This window comes from Elephantulus edwardii, unplaced genomic scaffold, assembly GCF_000299155.1.
Source record: "Elephantulus edwardii isolate Elephantulus edwardi_28Jun2011 unplaced genomic scaffold, EleEdw1.0 scaffold00249, whole genome shotgun sequence".
Classification (NCBI taxonomy): Eukaryota; Metazoa; Chordata; class Mammalia; order Macroscelidea; family Macroscelididae; genus Elephantulus; species Elephantulus edwardii.
In genome coordinates this window covers 3,435,500-3,445,408 of record NW_006399999.1, presented here as the reverse complement: position 1 = coordinate 3,445,408, position 9,909 = coordinate 3,435,500, and positions in this window count along the sequence as shown.

Below are 9,909 nucleotides of genomic sequence, written 5' to 3'. Positions count from 1 at the left end.
TATACCACAGTTCTCTATCCATTTGTTTGTTGATGGGCACCTGGGTTGTTTCCAACTCCTTGCTATTGTGAACAAAGCCACGATAAACATGGGTGTGCATATATCTGCTTGGATGTCGGTTATGGTCTCTTTAGGGTATATTACCAGTATTGGAATTGCAGGGTCAAATGGTATTTCTATTTGCAACTTTTGAGAAAGTGCCATACTGCTTTCCACAGTGGTTACACCATTTTACACTCCCACCAACAGTGAATAAGGGTTTCAGTCTCTCCACAACCTCACCAGTATTTGTTGCTTGCTGTTCTGTTAAATTTTGCTATCCTGACTGGGGTAAGATGATATCTCATAGTTGTTTTGATTTTCATCTCTCTTAGAGCTAGGGATTTTGAACATTTCTTCATGTGTTTGTTGGCCATCTGAATGTCTTCTTTGGTGAAGTGTCTGTTCATATCCTGTGCCCATTTTCCAATTGGATTATTTACCTTTATCTTGTGGTTGCATACAGCTTTTTAAAACTCCAGTCACTACTCCCCAAATTAGGAAGAGAAACATTGTCTCTGAGATCTATGTTATGACAAATGACCTTGCCATTCACCAAGACTTTGTTCTCAAGTCCCCAGAACCAGCAAAGTATTACTTCAAGGTTTTTAGTTATGATTAGTAAGTTTATATACCACTGTCCTTTGTTGGTTTTGGTATATACATGGGTATTTTTCTAATTTAAATTTATTATTAATTTCAGTAAAAATTTACAGAGACTTTGGATTTTGATTCATTTATTGTTGCACTTTTCTCTCCTCCCAACCTCCCCCCAGTACACTACCCTCTTAGAAAAGTAAAAGACAAATTCTTTCATTGTTTTACAAACCCTCCCCCAAGTCCACTCCATCACATAGCCTTCGCTCTAGACTCCTGTCATGACATAAATACCTAATAACATATCCCTTTTAAACAGTTTTCTCCCTCATCTGTTTCAGTGCAGTATACGTTATTGAATGCTTCTTTCTCAGTCTCTCCCCAACCCCAAGGTCAGTCCTGTTTTACAACAGTGGCACTATGCAGTATTTGTCCTTTTGTGACTGGGATATTTCACTCAGCATCATGTCCTCCAGAGTCACCCATTTTGAATAATATTGCATGAGTTCCTTGTTTTTCAATGTAGCATAGTATTCCATTGTGTGAATATACCACAGCTCCTCTATCCATTCGTTTGTGATGGGCACTTTTTGAGAAAGTGCCATACTGCCTTCCACAGTGGTTTCACCATTTTACACTCCCACCAACAGTGAATAAGGGTTCCAGTTTCTCCACAACCTGGCCAGCATTTGTTGCTTGCTATTCTGTTTAATTTTGCTCTTCTGACTGAGGTGAGACGATATCTCATAGTTCCTTTAATATATGGGTATGTTTACATGATTTACTAATATGAAAGTAGATATAAAGTATGGTAACCTTGGAACCCTGAACTTCAAAGAAAAGGATGAAAAAGTGGTCAAGGTACCAAGTATGAAAGAAGAAAAACTAAGATAAAAAAGAAACAGGAAGAAATGGGCAAGATTTGTCCACTGGCCTGGCGCAAGAACCACATTTTTAGTTTTTCCAGCAGCATTCTAATAGGGTGGCAGCCTGATAATTGGCTCTCCTTGTGTCAGGGCTGCACAAGCACTGTTACCAGTGGCTGGTAACCAGAAAGCAGCAATGTTTCCTTTATTCCTCTGGACTCTCCCACTGACCAGAAATGTGACCATTCTCTATCTCTACTCAACAGGTAGCCAGTGGTGCCACTCTCATTGCATAAGTTTTGTTATGTCTGAGGTGAACTAAGCACCAGATTCACATCATATCCAGTCTGGAGGAATATCCTCATGACCTCCTTGGGTTGGTGTAGTGTGCAGCACCAATCTAGGTACTCTGACTCCAAGCACCTTCTTAACTGGAAGGAACTTCTTCTGGATTTAAGCACCCTATCCTTATCCATGATTTGGGCAGGAACTCCTTCTGGAACCCTAGCTTAGTGTTGAGGAAGGTACCCAAAAGCATGTGATTTCAATTCATCAACTATTCATAGCAAGAAAGATGGACAATCTCCTCCAGTGCAATTTACAGTCTCTGAAAACTCCCTGAAAGGTCAGCTATATGTCATTCTGACTGTATGGTACATAACAACAACAGCCCTAGCTAACTAGTAGGCTGACATGATCTACTTCCAGAATCAAGCATCATGTACTGAGACCCTGTGTAGGTTTGCAGGAATTGTTACAGATCTGGGACTTTGTCTTTTATCACATCCTTTGTGAGCAGGGGCACCATTCAGAGTCCTCCCCCTGAGCTTTCCCCTTCTTTTAAAAATTTTCTTTTCCACTAATGCTCTCTGCTAGCTATGGTGTTTTGCTCATGACAGAAGCATAAATTCACAGAAGAGAGACATCAAAGGTGGAATGGGACGTGCCTTTTCCCGAGGGCTACAGATGACACTCACTTAGGGATTTGTCACCAGAATTTTCCTCTTCAAATTCTGAAAGCAATGTTCTGGAGAAAAAAAAAATCCTTATAGATGGGGGGAAAGGCTCAGAGTGCAAAGTACCTGCTCAAAGAAATATAGCGAGGTGTCCTATGGACACAAAGATCAACTTGAAGGGAGTTAAGTGGTTAAGGAAGGAAAGATAAATCCAACAATAACCCTAGAGTCCATGGTAGTTTCCTTGGACATGTGAACTACAAACCCAGCATAAACAAATACGAAGCCTGATTTGATTCCTCTTATGGGCTTGGGACTCAGTGGGACAGACATGACACACAGCATGAACTCGAGTATTCCTCACAATAAACACCCCTCATTCTACGTCCTCCACCCTGCACTTGTGGTAGTGCTAACACGCACGGGCAATCTCCCCCACTCTGCTCTCCCCACATAAGATCCCCTTGCTCACCCCTGCGGGTGGATGGGAAGCACCGCAAGATGCCAGGCTGTCTGGATATGGGCAAAGCCATTGCTGCTTGTCTTTCTTTCTGAAGGGGCAATGGAACACTGAGCCCCAAAGTGCTCAAGTGTAGGGCTCTTTGTCTCCTCATAGCCAGGACAAGAGAGCCCATCCTACTGGAGAGTCCCAAACACCAGAAGACAAGAACCTGTTTCTCTGGGAAGGCTAAATCCTAGGTTACTGAAATGTCATCATGACAGCCACTTTGAAGCTGTGTTTCTATGGCAACCGCAAAGCAGTTGCTTTGTCTCCAGTCAACAAACCCTGTGCACAATAGCATCATGTGACCCCACATCCAGTCCTTCCTGGAAATCAGAGTGCCTATCTTCCTGGACTCTCAGTTTTTGCAAAAGGAATTATTTCCTTCAAAGGCTTGTGAGTACAGAGGTGTCTCCAAATAAAAGCTTTAGGGCTAAAAGTGATTCACAGGTATGTTAATTTTTTAAAAAAATGACAAAACAGAATAAACCCCCCAAAACTTTGCTATTAGGATAATAAAATCATGGGAAGTACATTATTATAATTTCTCAAAATGTCTTTATTATTTCACAAAGAAAAATTCCAAGAATGGATACTGTTTTATGTATGACAAATCTTCCCACTGAGCTTTCTTTGAAATGAAAGAGTACACTAAAAGAAATTATTTATTTGAGTTTTGCTACTTAAAGCACAGGGAGAAAAGAGGCTGGACATAAAGAAAGGACTAAAAGGGCAATGTGACATTCTAATGTGTGGATAACTAGATTCAAAGAAAGAGAAACAAGGAAAAGAGACACAGATGAGGAAGAAGCTTTATTTTTAAAAAGAAAATTTTTCCAAAACCTATGAAACAAATCAAACCATATATTTAAGAAGCATTTTTCCTTTCCTATGTGAGGAACAAATGCACACACCACAGACATACACACACACCCTTCTTCTGGTCCCTATTGTAAAATGGAAAGTGAAAAGAGAGACAGACTCCATTTTATGTAGCTAAAGCCTTGTATGAAAAATCTTTTGCCCCAAATCTCAAAGTTGTGCTTTGAGCTATGTCCCAGAACAGTAACTGCTATTGTCTTTTTTTTTTAACTGCTATTGTCTTTTATGGTTTTCACTCTATGTACTTTTCAAATGTTTCAACTGCAGGCATGAACAGTAGTTCATGTATCTCTGTGCCTTTGAATTGTCTCAACAGCAAAATGTTATTCCTGTATCCCTTTACCCTTGAAGTAGGCTGTTGTAGCTAGCCCTCCCTCTGCAGAAAAACAAAATTATAAAAAGCCTCAATAACCAGACGGGGAATCCTGCTTCATTCCTCGGACTCTTCCTCTGTGCAGCTAATAGAGGACTTCACCTGTAATTCTGTGGTGTATGTCTCTTAATTTGTTGGGCCCCAGTGAGATCTTGAAACACGCCAAGAACCCTTCTGCTTTTCCCAGGCTATAGTATGTGCTACCTGATGATGTTCCAGGGCCAGAGGAAGGGGCAGGGAGCTGTCCTGTCAGCCTGAGAGACACTGAACGGACCTGAAGTCCTTCTAAAAAAAGACTCTCAGGAGTTAAGAATTCAAATTCATTCTGTTTCTGCTCTGTGATTGCAATCATCAGATGGAGATGGGGAGGGTTGGATGCAACACAGGCCCCCTTCTTCTTCAGGTTGGAGAAGAGGTTGGACATGGCTCAGATTCCCCTCAGAAGAGCCCTTATAATGTGGGACTCTCTGATCTGGAAAACCAGCTTGTGTCCATGCTTTCCCCACCCCACACCCAGGAAATCCTGGTAGAACAGGATCTTCTGGCTAGGGAAGTAGGACTTGTCTGCCTCTGTGTGGTGTTGCCTCCCCTCCCCCCCCCGCCCCTAGGAATTTCTGATAGAGCGAGATCTTCAGGTTTAAAAAGCTGGTTGGGAGACCTGACTTGTCTCCTTTAATGTGTCATATAAGTGCCTATTGTTCAGGCCAAAAGTGTCTTTTCAGGTCCTGTTATGCCTGTGGCCTGCAGCTGCTCACTAACCGAGCCCAAGGCATGCTCCACCTCATCCTTGTTGTGTTATTGTTATGTGCCATAAAGTCGCTTGCGACTCATAGCGACCCTATGTACAAGAGCCCTAAACGCCCTTCTATTCTGTGCCAACCTCGCTGTCTCACACTTATTCCCACCACCCCAATCACAGAATCGATCCATCTCGTCGAGGGTCTTCATCCCCTGTGCCATCCCTCCACTCTCCCAAACATGATGTACCTCTCCATGCCCCAAGTATGTCAGACGAAGCCTCAGAATCCTTGACTCCAAGGAGCATTCAGACTGCCCTCTCCAGGTCAAACTTGTTTGTTCTACTAGCAGACCATGATATATTTCAACACTCTTCTCTAGCACCACAGCTCAAAAGCATCAATTCTCTTTCTATCATCCCTATTCACTGTCTAAGTCTCCAGTACTCTTCAGTACTCTTGAGAGGTCCCTCACAGCTTACTTTCCCAATGCAATTAGTCTCCTGTTTTCCTAGCTGCTGTTACCAAGAGTGTTGACTGTGGAACCAAGTAAACTAAAACTGTTAATTATCTCAGTCTCTTCACCATCCATACTGATGCTGCCAACTGGCCCAGTGATGAGAATCTTGTTTTCTTGAAGTTGAGGTTGCAGTCCATATTGAAGGTTGCAGTCCATATTGAAGGTTGCAGTCCTTGACCTTCTACAACAAGTGCTTCAGGTCCTCCTCAGTTTCAGCAAGCAGGATTGTGTTATCTTCATAACACAGGTTGTTGATGTTCTTCCACCAATCCTGATGCCACATTCCTCCTTTTACAGCCCAGCATCTCTGATGATCTGTTCTGCATAGATTGAAAAGGTATGGAGACAAAATACATCCCTGACAGACCCCTTTCTTGATTTTGAACCATCCAGTGTCTCCCTGCCCTGTTCTGACTACTGCTTCTTGGTCCAAGTATAGGTTTTGCATTAGCACAATCAAATGTTCTGGGATTTCCATTCTTCTCAGAGTCAGCCATAGCTTGTTGTGATCCACACATTCAAAAGCCTTTGCATAGTCAATGAAGCGCAGATAGACAGTCTTCCGGTATTCTCTGCTTTCTGCCAAGATCCATCTAACATTAGTTATTATATCCCTAGTACCACGACCTCTTCTAAATCTAGCCTGCATATTTGGCAGTTCTCTGTTGACATATTGTTCCGAAGGTTTTTGGATTATTTTCAGCAGAATCTTGCTCGCATGTGACATCAATGATATTGTTCGATAATTTCCACACTCTGTTGGGTCACCTTTTTTTTGGAATGGGAACAAATATTGATCTTCTCCATTCAGTTGGCCAGGGGGCTGTCCTCCAAATTTCTTGGCACAACTTAGTGCTAGCTCTTTTCAGAATTCTCTCCTTGTCTTTGAGTCTGGCAAATTTCACTACAATATGCTTTGGTGCTTTTCTTTCTCTCCTCTCTCTTCTTTTCTTTTCTTTCTTTCTTTCTTTCTTTCTTTCTTTCTTTCTTTCTTTCTTTCTTTCTTATCATACTATTCTATTTGGGGTTTGTTCAGCTTCTTGGGTGTATATTTTCTCATATTTTTATGATACCTGTAATGTTTTCTTCTAGTAATTCTTCCTGACATTAGCATTGATATCCCTGGTGCCACAACCTCATCTAAATCCCACTTGAACTTTTGGCAATTCCCTATCTATGTACTGTTCCATCAGTTTTTTTAATGATCTTCAGCAGTATTTTGCTTGCATGTGATATCATTGTTGTTGTTGTTGTTGTTGTTGTTGTTGTTGTTGTTGTTATGTGCCGTTGAGTCGCCTGCAACTCATAGCGATCCTATGTTCAACAGCTCCAAGCCCTGCTCTATCCCTTTCCAGTCTTATTGTCTCTGACACAACTATCCCCATTACCCCAGTGACTGAATCAATCTATCTCATCGAGGGTCTTCCTCTCCTGTGCTGTCCCTCCACCCTACCAAACATGACGTCCCTCTCCAAGGACTGCTCTCTTTTTGCAACATATCCAAGGTATGTCAGACAAAGCTTCAGAATCTTTGCCTCCAGGAAGCAGACTGGCTTCACCCTCTCTAGGGCAAACTTGTTTGTTCTTCTAGCAGCCCATGGTATATTTAATACTCTTCTCCAACACCACAGTTCAAAGGCATCAACTCTTCTTCTATCATCTCTAGTCATTGGACAGCTCTTTGATGCATAGCAAGTAATTGCAAAGACCATGACATGTATCAGGTGCACCTTAGTCTCCAGAATAACATCGTTGCTCTTCAGTACTTTGGAGAGATCTCTGACAGCAGACTTTCCCAATGCAATTCGTCTTTTAATTACCTGGATGCTGATACCAAGAATGTTGACTGTAAAGTCAAGCAAACTGAAGCTGACAGCAATCTCAATCACAATGTGAATGCATCCTTGATGCACACCTGTCCCAATTTTGAACCATGCAGTATTTCCTTGCTCTGTTCTGATGACTGCCTCCTGGTCCAAGTAGCACAATCAAGTGTTCTGGGATTCCCTTTCTTCTCAGAGTCGGCCACAGTTTGTTGTGATCCACACAGTCAAAAGCCTTTGAAGAGTCAATGAAACACAGATAGACATTCCTCTGATACTCTCTGCTTCCAGCCAAGATCCATCTGACATTATCTATAATATTCCTAGTGTTATCATCTTTTCAAAATCCAGCCTGCACTTCAGGCAGCTCTCTGTTGATGTGTTGTTCCAGTCACGTTTTAATAATCTTCAGCAGAATCTTGCTTGCATGAGGTATCATTGATACTGTTTGATAATGCCCACATTCTGTAGGATTTTTCTTTGGAATGAAACAAATATAGATCTCTTCCAGTCAGTTGGCTGTGTGGTTTTCCTCCAGATTTCTTGTCACAACTTGGTGAGCACATCCCGGGCAGCATTGAGATATGTCAATCGGTATGCCATCAATTCCTGGGGCTTTGGTTTTTGCCATTTCATTCAGAGCAGCTTGAACTTCTTCCTTCATCACCACAGGCTATTGCTCATACGTTGTTTCATTAAATTCTTCTTTGTCCACTATTTCCTTTTGGTACAATGACTGTATGCTCTTTCTATCTTTTAATGCTTTCTGGAACATTATTATTCTTCCCAAAGCATCCTTAAGTATTGCAACTCAAGTTTTTAATTTATTCTTTAGTTCCCTGAGCTTAAGAAATGCTGAGTGTGTTTGGTCCTTTTGCTTTTCTGACTACAGCTCTTTGTACATTCATTGCAATACTTTACTTTTGTCTTCCGTGTTCTGTTAAACTCTTAATATCTTTATTTCTTCCCCTTACTTTGTCTTCTCGGTGCTCCAGTGCAATATTTAGAGTTTCTTCTGACATTCATCTTAGTCCTTATTTCCTCCTCTGTCTTTGTAATGACGTTTTGCATTCTTCCTGAATGATATTCTTGACATCCTTCCACAGCTCATCTGGACTTTACTCATCAATGTCCAAGGCCTCAAACTGTTCCTGAGATGGTTTTGAAATTCATATAGTATAGACTCAAGGTCAAAATTTGGTTCCTGTGGACTTGATTTAATTTTCCTCAGCTTCAGCTTGAACTTGCATATGAGTAGTTGGTGGTCTGTTCCACAATCAGCACCTGGCCTAGTTTTCACAGCTGATATTGAACTTCTGCAGCGACTCTTTCCACAGATGTAATCTATTTGATTCTTATGCATACCATCATGTGAAATCAATGTGTATAGCATGCATTAATGTTTCTTATAAAATATATTTGCAATGAATAAGTCATTGATTGTGCAAAATTCTATCATCTATCTCTGGCTTAATTTCTGTCACCAAATCCATGTTTTCCAAGTGCTGATCCTTATCTATTCCCAACTTTTGCATTCCAGTCATTCATTATTATTAATGTATCTTGATGGCGTGTTCAATCAATCCCTGACTGCAAAACTTGGTAGTAATCTTCTATTTCCTCCTCTTTGGCTCTGGTTGTTGATTGATGGTGGTAGTCACTGGACTTCCTTGTATGCATATGGATATTATCCTGTCACTCACAACACTGTATTTCAAGATGGATCTAGAAATGGCTTTTTAAACTATGAAAGCAACACCATTTTCCCTCACCTTTTTGTCTCCAGCATAGTAGGTCATCTGATCCTCTGACTCAAAATGTCCCATGCCAGTCCCTCATTTCATCAATACCTAGTATGTCAATACTTATGCATTCCATTTCTTTCTTAAAATATCCAATTTTTCTGCATTCATGGTTATTACATTCCGTGTTCCAATCACTAATGTCTGCTTACAGCTGTTCCGCCTCCTATTTGTTTCCATACTTGAAAATTCAGCCTCAGTTGCCATATCTGATAGCCTAAGTGTGCTCTGTTGTACATAGGGTTTTCAAAGTCCTGCTATTTTCGAAGTGGATGGCCAACCCTTCTTCCTATTCTATCTTCATTTGATTGCTCAGATTTAGAACATTATCTGACAAACAAGCATTTTACAGAGAAGAGCAGGTTAAAGATATTTCTCAGTAGTAGAAAAAAAAACCCCAATAGATTCCTTGTTGTTCCCACCCTTGCCAGGTGTGTTTTGAGCCACCCCTTTCCCTGCTCCACCAGCATTTACATATTCTGCCACCTACTCCATTAAACATCCATCTCCCCTATCCAGCCCTTGATGTGATGGCCTATATGCCAATCTTTCCGGGATTCTGTGATTCCTAACTCCTCAAGGTGCTGAGAGTTTCTTCCTCTGTGGGCAGTATCTCTTGACCTGTTTGGAACTGCTACTCCAGGATTGACTTCTCATGTGTTAGGGCATCTTCTCCTCCATTTATGCTGCAAGAATTTTTAAGTGAAGTTGATGAATCCTATAGATTTGGTATATAATGTTGTCTTCCTGGCCCGAGAGCCTTGACTTGAAGGTGGACTTGACCCGCAGGCTTCTGGGAGATGTAAATATTC